The following is a 21,353-nucleotide window of genomic DNA, read 5'->3' as shown; positions in this document are numbered from 1 at the left end:
CATTAACAAGAACAAACTTGTTCTTAATAATAGCAAAACCTGATATTTTTATGATATTTTGATGCAATTTTTTGTTATTTTCGCTTGTTATTTTTACTCTGATTTCAAACAAGTTCATATCATGTTTTGTTATTAATATCACGGCTTCTACCGGGACAAAGCCCATCGTTAAAGTTGGGCTGTCAACGGCATTCAGTTGTCATTTTATAGAAGGAAGTAAGAGTAGACGCGATGCAACATGATGTGTAAGTTAGCAGAAATGAACTGCACCAGCTAAAAGCCCTGTAAGTTTTATTAGTTTGACGTCTACAGAGTCCGGCAATTGATGTGCTACATTAGCATAAACAGATAAATTAATCAAAATAGAAATATTTCGTTTCAATTACATTCAATTTCCCAAGAAATAAAATCACTTTTTGAAAGTCCACTGGTCAAATTCAACTTGTTCGTCGTTTAGCTTAACCAACGCATCGTACGAGGCCCGCATGTGTTCTTGCGTTATTTTACCTGATGCCACCAGATGTCGCTTTAGGAATTGCACAACAAACATGACATGAAGGAAGAACTTATCTTTTCTCCCATTTTGCTTCTTTCTGCTTATTCGACCTAATAACCGTGCGGTCTAATGACCTTCGGCCAAATGGCCTGACAATCTTACATAAATATTGTAACACACTGGAGTCGGCTTTCACGCAGGGGATTTGAACAAACAAGGAAGATGTGTGGTATGGTGGACCACTGTCGGAAATACTGGCTTTCGCCACCGACAAAGAAACAGCAGTCATACGATTTTTAAAAGAATGTGACTTATTCAAGGAAATTTAATCTATTCTTTATATACTCTTTAAGCATGAATTACCTGACATGAATGCCACTCAAATGATAAAATATCACAAATAAGATAATGATAACACTGAAGTCGGTTTTCAAGCGGAGGATATGGTCCGCGTAACTTAAAACAACGTAAAAAACCGCGTATATCCCAAAATGTCTGAAAAAACCGCGCAAATCCTGAAATTCGAGTGAAAAAAATCGCATTTGTGTAAAAAAAAATCGCGTAAAAACGACTTCAGTGTACATCGGGTATGAAGCGTTGACTCTTCCTTGATCGAATGGTCTAATAAAATTGAAAATCCATTGAGAAACGGCTGAGATATTAACGATCAAAGTCTATCATATTTTCGTAACGTTTTTCGATTTTAGCCCAATATACAAAAGACAGACGCAGTTCTACGTCAAAAATTGTTGCAAATAAGACTAATTAGGCAAATAAGACAATTGAAGCAAATAAGACAAATAAGACTATTTACACAAAAAAGACGCATAAGACAAATTAGATAAATTAGACAAATAAGACAATTTCCATATTGGATGGTCAAATAACTTAAATGTCACGCCATGCAAGTTATGATTAAATGTTTTAAATTCATAATTTTTAAAATTTAATTTTATTATCTTTTTGGCAATGGTGCATCATTGTAAGGTTGTGTTACATACATCAACATGCCTGATAATGGCTGGAAAACAGTACAAACACTGAACTCAACTATTAAAGTACTTTTGAGTACAAAGTCCATCAAGCAAATGTCCCAATCTTTTCATAGCCATCGACATGGTAAAAAAATATTCGGTGGTTAGCAACAATTTTATTTTCCAATGCACCGATTCATTCTTGACGGCAGCAGAGGCGTGGAAAAATCACCGGTGGCGCACGTGAACCCGAGCGGAATACTTCTGTGAGTTACTGAAGCTCGGAGTCAACTCGTGTTAATAATGACAAATATTTCTGTTGTTCCAGCCATCTATCAAACTGTTTAGACGTCGATATAGATTTCGAATTTGGCAAATATTTGTCATTACGACAAAAAGGGATAAGATGATAAGACGAGAAAGTTTTTTGAAACTGCTGCGGGTATTTATTGATGTATCAAATCTCAATCTCAATATTATTTATTCAACGTCCTCAAGGAGGTTTAGATTAAACAGTTTATTAGAAAAATATTAAAATTTTAAGTTATCTTTAGTTCCACATGTTACTCGGAATAATTCTTTGCAACTTTCTACAAAATGAAAAGAATGTTCCATAAGAAAACATTTTCAATTGTTTGTTTCAATTGTCGCCCCCAATTATTCATGAGTTCTTAAATTAATTTTATTAGATAGTAGCATTAGCATTAGCATTGTTACGGTGTAATTCGTAGATTGGACACTAGTGATACTCATGTTTTACTTTTGTGATCCTTATCTAGAATTCTATCAGAAATCAAGAAGGGGAGTGGTTCTGGATTCCAGCCTTAAACAAAAATAACAAAAGCATGAGGATTACTACTACTGGCCACGCGCATCTTCACCGTAACTAGCGAGAGGAAGAAAGTGTTGATGTGGTCACCGACTTAGCGACACCCTCATAAGTACCGCGGAGTTGGATAATGATGAAGGTATTCGTTGAATCACGATTTGCCTGTAGCTGGCAATGTAACTGTTGTAGATCTTTCACCGTAACGCATCACGTAAAGGTGTCTACCCAGCGTTACGGGTAATTAAATTAATTTTATTAGATAGTCCCCTAATAGTTGAATTGTTGTTTGTAGTATATATTTTCATTGTAGAATCGTTTAGTATCGAGTTGATAGAAGGTATTATTTTTTTTAAATAAATATATAAATATATAAAAATATATAAAAATACATAAAAATGCTGAAATTTGGAGATGATTGATTTAATGTGATTCTTTTCACAAACAACTAAAACAAATGAAGGAGCTAGGCAAGAGAATTACAAGCAGTAAGCGGCTAATCTTAAAAGTTCAAGAACCAATCTACCTGACGGACAGTTGAGGTTTTTTGAGACGAGCTCGGTGGTCTAGTGGCTACCGCTGGTGCCTTATAAGCACGTAGGTTCAGTTCCCGTCCCTTCTAATAATCCTATCTCTCTATTCTTTCTATGTTTCACATTCTACCAAATCGATTCCTACTGTTATCGCATTCCACACTAACAATTCCAAAACCCCCCGTGACGCCAATGAGAGGTCGTAGAGTTCTCTGTATTTTTCTTAAGTAGGTGTCCAGCTAACAATCCTTCCCCTTCCTCAGCATTCGCAAGGGCAGATCTCGGATAGCGATTAGTCCTAAATCAATATCTGTGGTAAGGGATGAAAGTGATGCCTCATATGTACAATAGGCTTGCACCACCTACGAATATTTGCGAATTGCTCAAAGTTTATACAAACTTACACTTTTTGTATAAGAATGTAGAAATTTACTGTTTTGGAAGATTTTAAACGGCTGCCAAATAAAGTTTCCATGAATAATTAAAAATTTTCCATAAAAGATTAGAAAATTGCAAATGAAGAGATCAGAGTATAAGCAAAGAATAAATAACAAAATTTCCACAAATAATGCAAAATTTACACAAACAATTAAGGATTTTCCATAAAACAAAAATAAATAGAACCTTTTTAAAGCAAAAATTGCAAATACAAAAGAAGAATTTCCAATGAAGAAATCAAAACGTTCCACAGAAAAAATCCTAAATTCCCCTAAATAAATCAATATAAGCCATAAACAGTTACAAAATTTTCCCAAAACAAATATTTTTTCCATCAATAACGATCAAGAAAATTTAAAAAAAAAACATAAAAAATGCAAAAAAGCAATAAAAGTCAATTTAGCACTTTTGTTTTGTGGAAAATTCTTAATTGTTTGTGGAAATTTAGCATTATTTGTGGAAATTTTATATTTATTTACTGCTCATACCCTGATTTCTTTGGCATTTTCCTATTTTTTTATGGAAAATTTCTATTTTTTTGGGGAATTTTTATTTCAGTCGATTTTTTTCGAAAAAATCTAACACGGCTGGTTGGTTGTAGAAAAACATCCTTATCTAATTTCGTGATACTTTGAAATCTTTTAAAATCCTGATTTAAGTCGTTGACTGATGCTCTGAAATATTATCATGTTTGTTATTATTGCTGATTCAATGGAAACGCTTTACAATTCAAAGTAAAAATTGTAACAATTCAGATATAAACAGTGACTACTGCATTATTCAAGGTTCTTAAATTTTACTTGTTGCTGTGATGATGAGCGAACAATATTTTTTTTCGAACATACATTTCATATTGTGCCACATAGTAAAAAGTATATTTTTTCACATTTTTAGGTCCATCAATTCTATAGGATAATAACTTTAAACTAAAATCGACCGATTATTCAAGATCGTCATGTCAATTCTAGGACAAATACAAAATCCTGTTGGTGTAGCAACCCTGTTTATGGAATTTAATCAAACCTAGGAACTTCTTTCATTCGTTTGAATCACCTATAATCAAGGGTTAAATGGCCCATAGTGGACCCTCTATTACCCTATTTTAAACTTCGATCCAAAAACTGATTATAACCCGTACGGTACGCAATTAATTGTGATTTGAAACTAATCGAGAGTAATCGATTAGTTACTAACGACGACTAACGATTAGTTACTAATTTGCTTTCCGAGCTGAGTCGATAGGTGTATAACACTATGTTGATAGGTGTATACTGCCCAAGGTGCATATTTGTAACATTTGCATTTTGGTTGATTTCATAAATCGTTTGTCAATCCTCCCCACAAACTTAATTATTTCCAGCTTACCACAGATAACCAAGATAGTAAAGCCTATTTTACTGTTGTGGGATTAGATGCAGTAAATTAAGCTTTCTGAACGATTCACAGACTTTTTACAAAATGAACAAAAATGCGAGTTTTATAAATATGCGATCATGGACAGTATAACACTATGTTGAATTTGAATTAGAATTTGTTTGCCAATCTGAGTCGATGGGCGTATAACACTATGGGTCTCCAGGCCCCCTATCAAAAGCTCATTTTTGGAGTAATCCTATAGTCCTTTGGTAAAACTTTACAACGAGAAAGGTATAAACTAATAATTTCCTGCAAGTCCAGCTATTGGCGTATAAGTTAAACTTGGATTATTGATCGGCTGCATCTTTAGCTTAAATTATGAGATTCTCTGCTATATGGATCATGGTTTCCGGTTTTTCGTTTATCTTATTTTTTCACTACTACGGATTTAGAACAATGTTCATATGTATACTTTACTTACCCAATCAAGTTACAGCCACGAAAATATCTGCTATTGCATATGCTCGTTCTTCAGTTCTTGAATCTCTGGTGATTGCTGTATTTCGTTGCTTCTTAGTGGGTACCTTCAACTCTATTGATCAACTTATTATCCTCTTTTGTTGTTTGTTTTCAATACTCAGATCCTTAACAGTTAGAATAATCTCCGATGAACAGTCACTTTTAATTTCCTGTGCGGTTTCACTAGTTAGCAACTTCTTTGCAATATTGCGGTAGATGAGTCGGTCACATACACTTTCAGAATTTAATAATTTTCATTCGGTTGTCAAATTCTCACTTTTAATTTCACTTCGATCGCTTTTCAGCTTTCGGATTGAAGGTATCCTTTTCTTCTTATAAAAATCACTTGCAGCAGAAAAAATAACGAACTATTTTCAAATGCCCCGAAAATATCCTTTTCTCCACTGAAGCATTAAGATCTTCAACTGAACAACAAATCACGTGTACGGCCAAGCGGCAAATAGATAGTCTCAAATGCCCTCGCGTAAAGATGTAGCAGAAATGAAGAGACGAACGTCTTTACACTGTCGCAACCAGCATCAGAATGTTTCATTTGAAAAATTACATTCGATAGTTGTTTCAAAACAACGAGCCCGTGCACCGTAAACTATAAATTTTTAGCCAAACAAATTATGCTTCACATGCATCTCACCACGATCAGTCTCTCGCTCTCAGCTTAGTGGAACCTTAGCAAGGGTCTATTCATTCATTTAGGCTTACTACTCCATTCATTCACCTTCCACGCGGACGCGCACGCTGGCTGGTCTCTATGGCAACTTCTAGGTATTGTTGTTTGGGGGATGTGTCGCAAACGAACGCGCACGCGGCGAGACCACGGCAAGAGAGAGAACATCCGAGATGCAACTGAGCGTTCCAAAGATAATGGCTCGAGAAGCTTTTCGCGCTGCCGAAGAAAATTCGCGTGTACAGTGGGACAAACGATAATCGGTTAAAATCGTTTAGTCGTCGAACTACATACCATGCAGGAAAAATAGACGTTTTTATTTCTGTACCTCGGCAAAAATCCGCACAGCCGTGCGCCAGCTAAATAAAAAACTGATAGGGTAAATGATGTATCTTGGACAAGCGCAGGACATTCATTAGAAAATATATCGAGATTGAATAGTATAAACCAATTGAAAACCACTAGGTTCATCCAAATACATAACCTATGATTAGTCTTGTGTCTCCATTACCCAATTTTTGAGTAAATTACGTTTACTAGGTGTAAACTGTGATATACTGCGAACTGAAATATTTTCTTTTTGGACATCAAATATATAATTTCGACATGGAAATGAATATATTTTGGACAGAGTAATTTTCTCCTTATTTAACAATGGCCACCTACAGATCTCAATGGTACGACTTACCTACACGTACCCACATTCATTTAAATGCATTTATTTGCTTAACTGACATAGATTAAACCAGAAATTAACATTGTTTCGCAATCTTATCGATATCATTGAAAACAGCCTGAAAGTTGGCAATTAATGGTTCATCCATGTACTGTACATGGGGTGACCAATAAATGTCTGATGCATAAAAATATAACTTCATTTTGGTCACTCCTTTTTCATCCGTCTCAAGTTCATGTTAAGCGATTGGAATATGTTAGTATCTCAATTACAATCAAACTTTGGCCGCAGGACCTCAAGATTGCCGTTTGAACCAATTTAAACGTGTTTCAGGTGCATGTTACGAAGAGTCCTATAATGCATGTTCTCCTGCATACTGGCGTCCAGCAGGCACTTTGGTAGAAAGCTTTACATTTTAGATAATTTTAACGATAAATAATAGTTGATTTGTGAATTCTCATCAGGAGCCGCTAGAGTTGAGGTAAAAGTATGCAATGATCATACTTTCGATAAAAAAAATTCCTTCACATTATCTAAAATTGATCGAAGAAGCTCAGGCTTGTCCAAAATATGTACATGTCCAAAATATATCATTTACCCTATTCCGGCAAAAATGATGTTTGTTAGCTGATTTTTAGCAAATTATTAGCTGGTTTTCAGCAATTTTGACAGATATCTCGACAAAAAAATGTTTGCTGGGGCACGGCTATGCGAATCTCGGTAAAAGTTGACCATTTTGCTGAGATCCCGGTAAAACATATTAAGTGTGCAGTTCTATTATAGTCAGGTGGTTTATCTGACCTAGGGGCCCTCCGTAGCCTAGCGGTAAGATGCGCTGCTTTAAAGTTAGACCATGCTGAGGGTGGCTGAGTTCGATTCCCGATGCCGGTCTAGACAATTTTCGGTTTGAAAATTGTCTCGACTTCCCTGGGCATAAAAGTATCATCATGCTAGCCTCATGATATACGAATGCATAACTTGGCTTAGAAACCTCGCAGTTAATAACTGTGGAAGTGCTTAATGAACAGCGAGACGCAGCGAGGCGACAATGTCCCAGTGGGGGATGTTATGCCAATAAGAAGAAGAAGAAGGTTTATCTGACCAAACCGTATATATTGCAGAATCCATTTGAATCAGCAACATAAAATACATGAATAAAGTGTGGTTTGGGTTATTTGTTTATTGTTTTTATGGTTGATATGAACGAGATACTAAACTTTCTTTCGATAATTTTTAGAGATATTTTTTAACGACTACAAACAGGCAATGATCCTTATGTTTCTGTTATTTATGTCCAAGTTTGGAATCGAAGACTGCAAGGTTTCTAACAAAAGTATCCTAAAAAATATTTTAAGCTCTTTTTAGTGGAATGTATTTAACCGTCTGAGACGAGTTAAGTACTCTCTATTTAGCTCCACCAATTATTTCGATATCTTTGCAGATACGTATTCCGTTTCGGCTATGAAGCAAGACTATACTGCCGCTAATCGCAAGTCGAGCACATCTGTATATGGGGCTCCATATACAGATGTGCTCGACTTGCGGTTAGCGGCAGTATACTGAAGAAGGCTGAGTTTGATCCCCAATCCCGTTTTCGGGTGGGAACACAACATTTCTCGACTTTACTGACCGAACTATTTTCGTACTTGACTCGACTTGCCGACACCAAAGACACTGAAGACGACCACACAGTTGTGGTCGAAATACGTATCTGCAAAGATATCGAAATAATTGGTGGAATTAAATGTCTTCTCGTCTTAGACGGTTGAAAAGTATCCTATTTCGGACTCGTACATAACGGCTATCATGATGATATGGTCAGGAAAGTCGAGAAATGTTGTGTTCCCACCCGAAAACGGGATTGGGGATCAAACTCAGCCTTCTTCAGTATAGTCTTGCTTCATAGCCGCCATTATTACCACTAGGCTGAAAAAGGCCCAACTTCTTTCTATGTCCACTAAGTTGTATCATGCGGTGGTCATATAAAACAAATCAAGCAGAAGAGTAGTGAATGGTGAAATCAATTTACAAATTAGAAATGGTTTAAAAAATGCATGTGTTTTGTTGCAATACTCATTTTTACAAATCTATTTCAATACATGTGCAAGCCTGGCTGAAAATACATATCAACATCAGTGTTTCAACCCGTTGCTCAAATAAAATCCCACTGTCCATGATACGAATGAGAAAGAAAAACACGAGTAGACCCAGCACCAATCGCGCGCTCGGCACTATTACTGCAGCAGCATCTCGCGGAGTCTTCGTCGGTCGATGATGCTGCAACTAATAGTAACCATCACCACACGCCCGAAGCTTCAGCAGGCAGGCAGCGATGGGTCATGCCAGCCCAGCAAAGATGTAAATCTCATGGGAAGCAGACGAAAGACGTGGCGGTGCTTGCACTGCTGCTGCTGTTGCTGCTCACGGCTCTTGGCTGATGGTTACAACCGAAGGAAATGAAGGTGGAGGTAGCAAAAAAACGCGATGAATACCACATAGAAAAGAATCACCATACTTTATTGTTACTCTTGCGAATTAGTAATTGTTGTAAATATGTATCGCAAAGGAAGACATGTTTCATGAAAAAAATCACAATAAGATAGACATCCATATTTGACTGGAAATGGTGTTAAATAAATTTTCGAGTGATCTAGAATACAGAAAAAACAAATAAATAAAAGCAATAAAAGTTTCACACTAAAGACTAATTTAAGTTCAAAACGAAGATTGTAACGGATACATAAAAACAATTTATAAAATAACAATTTTCAATTAAGTATGTAATAATTTTTGAAAATTTCCTACTTTATTATGAGATGTCGAATCTCCTACCAGTCGGCAAATAGCGCTAATGCGATCAATCCGCTGACGAAGGAGGGGGCCGCGAGGTCGTTCGACCAGTCAATGACGCGTAGCTCGTTTTCCTCTTTCGAAAACTTGGAAAATGTCATCCCAACGGCAAAGTTCGTGCGATGAAAACTATTTGATTGCACTTGAAGGATTTTTGCTGAAAATATAGATACAATGTACAACGAAGGGTTTGACATAACATCAAATTAAATCAGTGTTTTTATCGTGTGATACTATTCTTCTTCTTCCATTACTTTTACATTCCAATTAGTATTTGGGCTACTTTTCACCCTAGTGCTCCAGTATAAAGTCACTAGATATAAAGTCTGGCGAAGACACTGACAGGTCACCAATCTAACTGTCATTTGTGGGATCCAATCGAAAATGACGCTTCAAATGGGCTTGAACCAATGGAGAGTATTGAGATAGTAATAATGTTGATAAATATATTGGAAAATTATTCCAAAAATATAAAAAGCTAGAGTACAAAGAAAAGGGTAAAGGAATTTGGTCTGGGTTTTACTAGTTGAACAACATTTTATTTGATTTTTCGGGAATATAATGTGAAAAACCCAGATTAATCCACCTAGCGTTGGTGGTGCCTTTCTCGCATTTAGATAAGACACCAACCTTATATGGGGTTTATATTGTCCGATGTACCATTTTCTTCATAACTTTTAAACGCAGTGACCGATAGTTATAAAATTCAATAGTGATCAACAAGGCTTTGTCCCCTGTCGAATGAAACTTGTTGCGAGAAAATCGATTAAGGATTACTGTACGAAAAGTTGTCTAATGTTTTTTATAGCTTTTGTGCACACACATACACACTAGGGTGGCTCAAATTAGTATGGGAAAAACTTTTTACAATTTTTTTGATGGGCCGCCCTCTTATTCAGTTCTGTTTGATGCCCTGATGCTCTGGACAAAATTTCAGCCAAATCGGTCAACGTTTGGGCGGTGCTAAACTCGTTGGAAGTTTATATGCAAAAATGTATGCCGAAACATCCCAAAACAGTGAATTGCAGTTGAACGGCACAACTTACGATGAAGAACTATGATACTCATTCAGATCTTGAAGAATTTAATACAGAATGTTATGCAACAAACCGCGAGAAGATTAAAGTTTGCCCGGCTAAGTTATTAGCATTTCTCTGAAGTGGGGTTTGAGCAAATTTCGTTTCTTTTACCTTTGAAAAGAAATAAATTCACCCCTACAACACTCCAGTAAAATGCTAATATCTTTGCCTAATAAACTCTAATCTTCTCGCGGTTTTCAGCATAACATTCTGTATTTAATTCTACAAGAACTGAATGAGTATCATGGTTCTTGATCGTAAATTGTGCCGTCCAACTGCAAATCACTGTTTTTGGATGTTTCTGCATACATTTTTCCATATCAACTTCTAACGAGTTTAGCACCGCCCAAACGTTGACCGATTTGGCTGAAATTTTGTCCAGAGCATCAGGGCATCAAATAGAACCGAATAAAAGGGCGGCCCATCAGAAAATTTGAAAAAGTGTTTTTTGAGCCACCCTAATACACACACATACACACATACATACACACGGACAGACAGACATGTGCTCAGCTCGTCGAGCTGAGTCGATTGGTATATAATACTATGGGTCTCAGAGGCTTCTATAAAAAGTTCGTTTTCGGAGTGAAATGATAGCCTTTCGGTACAACTAGTTGTACGAGAAAGGCAAAAAGTGTGTTTGCTTTGTTAAAGCAATTTACAAAAGCCAATAATCGTGCCGGAGCTTGAACCTTCTCAAAGGTTGCCAAAATCTAACAAGATTTTTTTTGTCTGATTAGAAAATCTAACCGTTTTCACTCCGCCAGACTTTATGTCGAGTGACTTTACTCCAGTAGCCTTTTTACGGTTGTCAAATCATAGCTTTTCTAAGCCCGTTATTGCATGAAATCTTGTGTCGAGTCGAGAATGTTTTCCCTGTTTTCCACCCGAAAACATCCTAGACCGGACCGAGAAATGAGCTCACCATCGCCAGATTATTAATCCAACGCCTTTGCTTACAAAGGTAACTGGAGATGGAGACCTTCATAGTGTAAAATGATTATGCCGGATTTGGGTATTCAATGCAGACCATTACGCTTCGACACAGATCGGTAGTTCTCTACAGATACGAGACCTAGACGATGCTCGTGGAGGGCCAACGCGCACTTGGAGTTTTCGAAAGGAAAGTGTTGCGTACCATCTATGGTGGCGGACGGTACGTGCAGGAGGCGAATGAACCACGAGTTGGATCAGCTGTTAAGAGAACCATCCATCGTTCACTCCGCGAAAATCGGAATTGAGCCGGGCACGTAGCCAGAATGTCGGACAGTTTTCCGGTGAAAATGGTTCTCGACAACGATCCGACGGGAACAAGAAGGTGAGGTGCACAGCGAGCAAGGTGGATCGATCAGGTGGAGGACGATTTGCGAATCCTTCGCAGACTGTGTAGTTGGCGACGTGCAGTCATGGACCGAGCTGAATAAAGAAAACTTTTATGCGCTGCATAGGCCACTCCAGCCTTAGTCCGAAAATAAATGTAAATTTCAAACGACTTCCATTCGCCCAAATGTAACAGATGCACAAATCCCATCCGCCCGAAAAAAAAAACATTTGCCCGGATGGACTATACGTCCGAATAGATGGACCATATGCCCGAATTGGCAATACAGGCGAAAAGATTTTTTTAAGATGAAACTGAAGTTTAACGATGCATATAGTGGCTTAGCATAATCAGATTTTTTTTAAATTTTACATTTGCTCGGACTAAAGCACACAAGTATATGAATCCTTCTCTTAAATCACGAAAAAACAAGAGTGATATAATAATTCCTTTATTTTAGCAAAGTGATTAATATGGAAGGAATTATTATAGAGTAATCTGGAATATGCATGCTTTGGAACAAGGTAACGCACATGTGTCAAAAGGCCGATAGAACAAAGAGCTCAAAGAGCACAAACCCTAGTCCTGTTGTCAGGTGGGACACAAAACAAACCTGACACGACGGCCCTCCGACGAGACAGGAGGTTTACACAAGCCCAATAAGCCGCATGTAAAAACCAATAATGACGAGCAATATAAGAGATGCGACTCGATATAATCGGCAAAGACCTAGGCGACGAATAAAGGATCACGATTGGAAGCTTGGAACATGGAACTGCAAGTCACCAGGCTTCGCAGGTTGCGACAGGATAATCTACGATGAATTGCGTCCTCGCAACTTCGACGTCGTGGCGTTGCAAGAGATTTGCTGGACAGGACAGAAAGTGTGGAAAAGTGGGCATCGAGCGGCTATATCTTCTATCAAAGCTGTGGCACTACCAACGAGCCGGCTTCATAGTGTTGGGTAAAATACGCCAACGTGCGATTGGGTGGCAGCCAATCAACGCAAGGATGTGCAAGCTGAGGATAAAAGGCCGTTTCTTCAACTATAGCATTATCAACGTGCTCTGCCCACACGAAGGGAGACCCAAATACGAAAAATAAGCGTCCTACGCACATCTGGAGCAGACATACGACGGATGCCCACTGCGGGACGTCAAAATCGTCATCGGCGAAATGAACGCACAGGTAGGAAGAGAGGAAATGTATAGACCGGTCATCGGACTGGATAGTCTGCACACCGTATCAAATGATAACGGCCAACGATCCATAGACTTCGCAGCCTCCCGAGGAATTGTAGTCCGAAGCACCTTCTTTCCCCGCAAAAATATCCACAAGGCCACATGTAGATCACCTAATCAAGAAACGTAAAACCAAATCGACCACGTTCTAATCGACGGTAAATTTTTCTCCAACATAACAAACGTCCTTACCGCAGTGCGAATATTGAATCCAACCATCACCTCGTTGCAGTATGCCTGCGCTCAAAACTCTCGACGGTGTACAACACGCGTCGAAATCAAACGCCGCGGCTTAACATTGAACGGCACAAGACGGTAAACTAGCCCAAGGATACGTGCAGCAGCTGGAAGTGGCACTCCCAACAAAAAAGCAGCTAGGCACAGCGTCTCTTGAAGATGGCTGGAGAGATATTCGATCCGCCATTGGTAACACCGCAACCGCTGCACTTGACACGGTACCCCGGATCAGATAAACGACTGGTATGACGGCGAATGTGACAAGTTAGTGGAAGAGAAGAATGCAGCATGGACGAGATTGCTGCAACACTGCACGAAGGCGAACGAGGAACGATATAAACGGGCGAGGAACAGACAAAATTTGATTTTCCGGAGGAAAAAGCGCCAGCAGGAAGATCGAGACTGTGAAGAGGCGATCTAAACGAAAACCTTTTTACGAACGAACGTGAGGTGACCCAAAGGTGGCGGCAGTACTACGAAGAACACCTGAAAGGCGATGTGGCAAACGAAGATGGCGGTATGGTCATTGCTTTTTTTTTATTTATTTCGTCAACCGACGTAGACTAGTACATATACAATATACATGTTTTTCTTTATTTTCTTAATACTATAAATACGGTATTATAGTGTACAAAAATAAAAATAGTTTGGTTAAGTAGTGTTTAATTTTGCGATTTAATGTAAATTTAGATGTGTAGTTTTCGAATTGTGACAAAATATTTTTTTATTTCTGCCGAGACATGAACCTGGGAAGAACGCGCGCAGGACATAATTTTACCGGCTCCGGATCTCCAGGAAATCCAGGAGGAGATTGACCGGTTGAAGAACAACAAAGCCCCTGAAGTTGACCTACTACCAGGAGAGCTATTTCAACACGGTGGTGAGGCACTGGCTACAGCGTTGCACTAGGTCATTACCAAGATTGGGGAGGAGGAAGTTTTGTCGCAGGAGTGGATGGGAGGTGTCGTGTGTCCCATCTACAAAAAGGGCGATAAGCTGGATTTCAACAACTACCGCGCAATCACAATGCTGAACGCCGCCTACAAGGTACTCTCCCAAACTTTATGCCGCCGACTAACCATTTGCAAGAGAATTCGTGGAGCAGTACCAGGCGGGTTTTATGAGCGAACGCTCCACCACGGACCAGGTGTTCTCCATTCGCCAAGTAATGCAGAAATCCCGTGCCCACACATCATCTATCCATAGACTTCAAAGCCGCATATGATTCAATCGATCGGGACCAGCTATGGCAGCTAATGCACGAACACGGATTTCCGGATAAACTGACACGGTTGATCTAGGCGACAATGGATCGGGTGATGTGCTTAATTCGAGTTTCAAGGGCATTCTCGAGTTCCTGTGAAATGAGCAGAGGGTTACGGCAAGTTACGTGTCTGCTATTCAACTTCACTTTGGAAGGGGTAATACGAAGAGCAGGGATTAACACGAGTGATATAATTTTTAATAAGTCCGTCCAGCTATTTTGCTTCGCCGACGACATAGATATTATGGCACGTAACTGTGAGAAGATGGAGGAAGCCTACATCAGACTGAAGAGGGAAGCTAAGCGGATCGGACTAGTCATCAACACGTCGAAGACGAAGTACATGATAGGAAGAGGTTCAAGAGAAGACAATGTGAACCACCCACCGCGAGTTTAGATCGGTGTTGACGAAATCGAGGTAGTAGAGGAGTTTGTGAACTTAGGCTTACTGATGACTGCCGAAAATGATACCAGTAGAGAAATTCGGAGACGCATAGTGGCTGGAAATCGTTCGTGCTTTTAACTCCGCATGAACGGGCACGTAGCCAGAATGTCGGACAGTCTTCTTCTTCAATGGCTCTACATTCCAACTGTAACTTGGTCTGGTTTTCAACTTAGCATTCTATTAACATTTCCTCAGCTATAAATTGAAAGCTTTCTCTGCCCACCATTGCATGAGTATATATCTTGTGTGGCAAGTACAATGGATACACTATGCCAAGAGTGTCGAGAACGTTTCCAACCCGAAAACATCCTAGACCGGACCGAGAATCGAACAATCCTACGCTTTCGCCCCCAAGGCTTTTGAAGACGCAATAGCCTTGCGAGTAAAGGACAGTAACTCGGTGAAAATGGTTCTCGACAACGATCCGACGGGCACAAGAAGGCAAGGTTCGTCAATTATAGCATTGTGAAAAGATTTTTAATTAGGGTTTATTTTAATTAACATCGCTGTGTAGATTACTCAAAGCGTGCATATGTGTTTACACCAAACAGCTTGTCGATTCTCGCGCTTTTTCCCTTCTATCTTTCTTGACTTCTTTTGTCAAATGATCGCTGGATTGTCCTGGATTGTCCAGGAAATGCGGGGTTATAGACCACCTCCATCAGCAAACGAGGGAAGCAGGACTACATCCCCGAACCGCTAAACCGTTTCCATTGTCGCCAAGCCCATCGTCCCTTCGGTACAACCAGAAAGTAATGTTTCAAAGGGGGCCAATGCACAACGCACCCTCTAGGTTAGCTGTGTGTCCTTGCAGCATCGAACATCGTGAATCGCTTTTTAGAAGAACACCATGGTATCGTGCCAGCGCATTGCCGGTTTTCCAGGTGGCCTTACCACGCCCTATGTCCTCGGAAGGTGGGAAGGGTCGACTTCGCGCCTGCTTCGCTCTGCACGCCTGGTATAAAGAATGATGATGCCGCGTGCACCCCAAACTGACCTCTCTGCGATAGGGCCTATTGGCCAACACACAGAGGGACTTGTCGACGCGGTGCCTACGCTTGCCCCAGCCTTGACGAGGACACCTTTCCGTCCTCGGGCTCGGAACCCGCCCGGTTGACCGTTGTTCTTCGCGGCCACTTATTCGATAAAAGGATCGAGTTCGACCACACGGAACCGGTATGACCAGTGAAGCCGACTCCGAACCCTTGGACCACCTCTTGTTTGCGCCTGAACTAGCCATTCCTCGAGTCCACGCGCCACCTTCTGTGTAGCTCCGAGACGATTTGGACGATAGCCGATAAAACGGCGTTCCAGCCAACTTCAACTTTACACATCCTTCGGCCTAGGTTGTCCGGGGTAGTGTCCAGACCACATGTGGCAAGCATGTGGTCACGCATTGTGCGAAAACGTGGGCACACGAACAACACGTATTCCGCCGTTTCCTCAGCCCTCCCTTTGCTATTGCAAGAATTCCTTGGGACTTATTCTGTTAATCTAACAAAATTATTCAAGAAAAGTTAGTCAGAGCAATTACCATCTCGATTTTAATTATATGTCACTTATCACAATTGAAGGTCAAGATAACTTGGGTTTTCCATTTACCCCATTGGGGTAAGTGGAAAAACAACTCATAATTTTCAAATCTAATTCCATAAATTTCAAGCGACCAAAATGGTATGAATTACCACACAGCTGGTACAAAATTGACTGTTTTTGATGCCCCATAATGATTAATTGCATTTAGATCATACAAACTGGTTTTACAATAATTTAAACATGAACTATCGATTTTTCCTTTTCCACTTCCCCCAGTGTACCTTATTGACGTAATTGTAATTTGACCTTTTTTATGTATTTTACAAAAGTTTGAGTATCGCGTGCACAAAACAGATATGGATGATTTTTTTTAAATTTATGTACAGACTTGCGCATTTTCAACTGTTGCGTAGAGGTGAGCCAGCCAAGGGCTGAAAACCTCTCGAATAATGACAAAAAAAAAACTGTTTGTATGATTTTTCGGATTAGTAATGGCCTATCTGGTAGAGTTTTGTTCCCGTGGTTGATACGAAACTTTTGATATTGAAGGAGCGGTAACACAAGCTTTAGTTTTGTTGACGACTTAGATTATTAAATTTTATTGATGCTTGAAACGCGATTCTTGGTGGAACTTTTGAAATCTGTGCCAGAGGTATCACAAGTATAGTAATGGAAAGTTATGTAATTCATATCTGTGATGGTAATCAGATCGTTTTTGATCTTTGTAAATCTAAATAAATTGTTCTTACATTAAATTCAATTAATTATCTTAAAGATAAATCGTCTAGGCCAGCGGTTCTCAACCTTTTTCGTGAGAGGTACCCTTTCAAACTTTTGCATGATTTGAGGTACCCCCTCTCGAAAGCAGGCTTCCAATCCTCCTGGAAACATAATTCCGAGCCCTTTGAAGGGAAGCTCCTTTAAACCTTTGAGTCCATTCAGAGTAGGCTTCCGCGCCTCTTTATTAGAAGCTTCTGAGCCTCTTGTAGAGAGGCTTCCGAGCCTCTTGAAGGCGGCTTTCGAGCCACTTAAAAGGAAGCTTCCGTTACATCTTGAAAGAACGCTTCTAAGCCTCTTGATAGTATGCTACCAAGCGTATTGAAAGAAGAATTCTGAGCTTCTTGAAGCAGAAGCTTGAGCCTCTTGAAAGGAGGCTGCCGAACCTCTTGAAAGAAGGCTTCCGAACCACTTGAAAGTAGGCTTCCGAACCTCTTGAAAAGAGGCTTCCGAGCCTCTCGGAAGGAGCCTTCCGATTCTCTTGGAAAAAGGCTTCAGAGCCCCTTGAAAGGAGGTTTTTGAGTCTCTAAAAAAGAAGGCTTTTGAGCCTCTAGAAAAGAAGGATTTTGAACTTCTTGAAAGGGGGATATATAGGCTTCCGAGCCTCTTGAGAGGAGGCTTCCGAGCCTCTTGAGAGGAGGCTTCCGAGCCTGCTGGTTGTGGAAGGCAGGATTCAATTTGGATTCAGTTCAATCAAAGGTAATTGCCTATTTCCGGGGATTAAACCACCCGACTTGGACGTTAATTTACAATGTTATGAAAACTCATATGTGAATTCAAGAGGATCGCACTCCATGCCTCTCGTTTAATAAACAATGTGCACTCGCTTGACTGTGGATATACAATAGTAAAGCACATGTGGAGATTAGGCAAATCAAGCATCCGAAAGATATTCAATTTGCAAAAAAGAGAGCTAACCGCGGTGGAGGTTGGTACTCGGATTCTGATGGCTTTTCCGCAAACGTGACCTTTAAGTGATCTTGTTGTGTAGGGGTTATCACGCCTATCTAGAGAGTAGGAGGTTGAGGGTTCGAGTCCCTCCAAGACACGTGGATTCTTTTTCGCAAATTTCATATCAATTTGTCCATTTCGAAATATATGCTGTGCATATGCTTAATTTAGTTTCAATTCTGTTAAAAAATTTATTTTGTTCGGATGTTTGTCAGTTCTGGCGAATATCCCACTCGGAAAAAGGGTAATTCCGGGTGTTTGGTCCTTTCGGGCGCATTGAATTCGAGCATCTGCTACATTTGGGCTTTTGTCATTTGGGAAATGGCATTAGAGTGAGTGTCATTCGGGCGTTTTGATAGAACCGCTATGTTGACCTCTCTTTCATGTGCCTTTTTTGTTATTCCCCTATTCCCGTCAGCATCGTTCATTACTCGAGCGCATTACAACCGAATTACTTGGTTTTCAGTTCATGATTAGTTTCTGTCGATATCTAGTGATGTACAAACAATCAAGCCATTTGGTTGGAACGGGGTCAAGTTATTAACGTTGCGGACGGGAATATGGGGTGCTGCCCAAATGGTCCCACTGCCTATGTACACTTAAAAGGCACTACCGCCAACTATGTAAATCAATCTAGGTTTTTAATCAGTTGCTTTAATCTTGATAGAAAATACCAGTCATAACCCTACACGTATACAAACAGTTTAATAAAACATTACAAATAAATGTTTGCACTCAGTTTAGAATACAGCATTATTCACTCAAATAGTTCAATTAACTTCGTTTCTGTGTTTGAGCCTATGCTTTCACAAACTTCGGTAGCCATGGGCAACAAAAAATCAAACGCATATGTGGGTGATCGATGATGATGATGGAGATGAGACATGGCCAAATAACCGCACATCCAAGCCAAGCTACGAGGTGATCACGAATTTTAAATTTCCAAGTTCCGCTCGCATCTTTATGTCCACGCGCTAAAATGTTTGCACAAGCCTTTAGGGACTGTGTTGTGGCAGTTTGTCCATTCACTTTGTAGCTAAATAGCCTGTACACAGGTCGATCCACAGTGCACATGTTCTGAACTTTCGATAGCTCTTTGCAGATCAAATTCCATGTTTTGGATTGCCTTATTTTCTGGCTCTCACCACCAAACGGCCACCATCTGTCGAAAATGCTTTGCAATGTGGTAACTGCATCTAGTTTGGCTAACCATCAATTATCTAGCAGCGTTTTATTGTCGTCAGTCGGTAATCATCACGGGCTATATTTATTTTACCGACTGGGTTATGAAAGTGTACGAAAATCGAGATTGGTGCAATGATGCAAATGATTGCAGAGATAGAACGGAGGAAAATACTCGTTGATCGTGATCGGAAGCACTTTTCCTATGTAACCCGATGAAAAATTATTCCCATTGCTTTCGAAAAATGTGAGTAATTTTAAATGCTATGCAGTAAAATAAGTAAGTAGAGCAAGAGTAAGTAAACTAAGAGTGAAATCAGCAGTGATTCAAATTGTTCGGGACTGTCAGTTTGAATATGAATCTGAAACATTCATTTTTTATACCAGTCAACTGTCAAAAAAATAAAACTGATGGTTAAACGTTCAGTTCTATTTTCTGCAAATTTGAACCACGAATAAATCACGAGATCCAAATATTTTTCAATTGTTTTGGTGTATTAATGCGTCTTTTTCTTCTTCTTCTTCTTCTTATTGGCATTACATCCCCACACTGGGACATAGTCGCCTCGCAGCTTAGTGATCATTAAGGTAGGTTGGCGAGGTTTCTAAGCCAAGTTACTATTTTACATTCGTATATCACGAGGCTAACACGATGATACTTTTATGCCCAGGAAAGTCGAGACAATTTCCAATCCGAAAATTGCCTAGACCGGCACCGGGAATCGAACCCAGCCACCCTCAGCATGGTCTTGCTTTGTAGCCGCGCGTCTTACCGCACGGCTAAGGAGGGCCCATATGCGTCCAATGCGTCTTTTTATCACTCTGCAATTACGGCGCCTTTCTTGGCAGCAACATAATTATTCCATTAAATGGACAATGTTAAAAACATAATGCCAACGAAGTTGGTCTATATTGCTTCCGATTCAAACTAGAATAGAGGTCGAAAGTTTGGAATGAAACTGAATCACCAGCCAGAAATCACAAGCGGCAATTTTTATCTTGATATCTAACTTAATTTGCTATTCTAATAGGAATTGTTTTATGTGCTAAACAGATTCCCTCCTATAGGATTGTACCCGGGAAAAATCGTTTACTCATTAATGGGAACTTTTTCTCTGCTATCTCTTTCTCTCTGCTGAAAAATTTACCCATTTTGGGAGAATAAGTGGATTTACTCATTTAAATGAGTAGATCCACTTATTCACCAAAAATGGGTAAAATTTTCAACAGATGGAAAGAGATAGCAAAGAAAAAGTACCCATTATTGAGTAAACGTGTTTCTCCGTGTAATGTAGCGGGGCGGAGTCAAAGTTCGCCGAACATGTTTGAGCATTTGTAGCATAGCATAGCATAGCATAGCATAGCATAGTTACGGTGTACTTCGTAGATTGGACACTACCCAAGCAGCACAAATTGTTTCACTACTGAACATTTCACTGTATTGCAACTATTCGGAAAGAAACAACCTTTGCGTATGTGCCATCAAATATAACTCTCTTGCAATCTAAAAAGCGCAAGAGGTGGAGCCTACAGAAACATCCTTCGATTGCAGTAAAATTGCAATAATGTTGCAAAATACTACAACGGAAAAAAATAAAATAAAAATATAAAACTGGATTCGATTTATGGATCTTGTGATTGATAGTCTTTCACTCTACAACAGCACACTGAGGAAAATGGACGTATGATTTTCAATCAAACGCCTTATGAAAATTTGCCAGGAATCGGTATGAATTTCAATATGTTGCCTTATGAATGATGATTTTCATTTGAAAAAAAGTGAAGTGCGGCAGACTGGATTCGAACCATGGACGACGGGGTCGGGAGGCCGGTATGTAGACCACACGCCCATCGACGCTTGATTACTTGGAAAGGTAACTGCGTATAAGAAGCACTGTTGATGGAATAATCAGTCGAAGATTCATAAGGCGCAAGTTATGAATTTCGATAGTCCAGTTCGCTGAGTG

At 39.6% G+C, this 21,353-nt stretch overlaps 1 protein-coding gene across 1 annotated transcript in view; it reads right to left on the bottom strand.

Annotated features, from left to right (window-relative positions):
- The window catches only part of LOC134227105 (mucin-2), a 178,462-nt gene extending 172,773 nt beyond the window's left edge, over positions 1–5,689 (bottom strand). The window contains exon 1 of the mRNA XM_062708376.1: positions 5,105–5,689. The gene's annotated coding sequence lies outside the window, so the exon portion shown is untranslated. The remainder of the gene's footprint in view (positions 1–5,104) is intronic.
- Positions 5,690–21,353: the final 15,664 nt, after the last annotated feature.

Source organism: Armigeres subalbatus, chromosome 3 (genome assembly GCF_024139115.2).
Source record: "Armigeres subalbatus isolate Guangzhou_Male chromosome 3, GZ_Asu_2, whole genome shotgun sequence".
NCBI classification, from domain to species: Eukaryota; Metazoa; Arthropoda; class Insecta; order Diptera; family Culicidae; genus Armigeres; species Armigeres subalbatus.
This window is presented reverse-complemented; position numbering and strand designations above follow the sequence as displayed.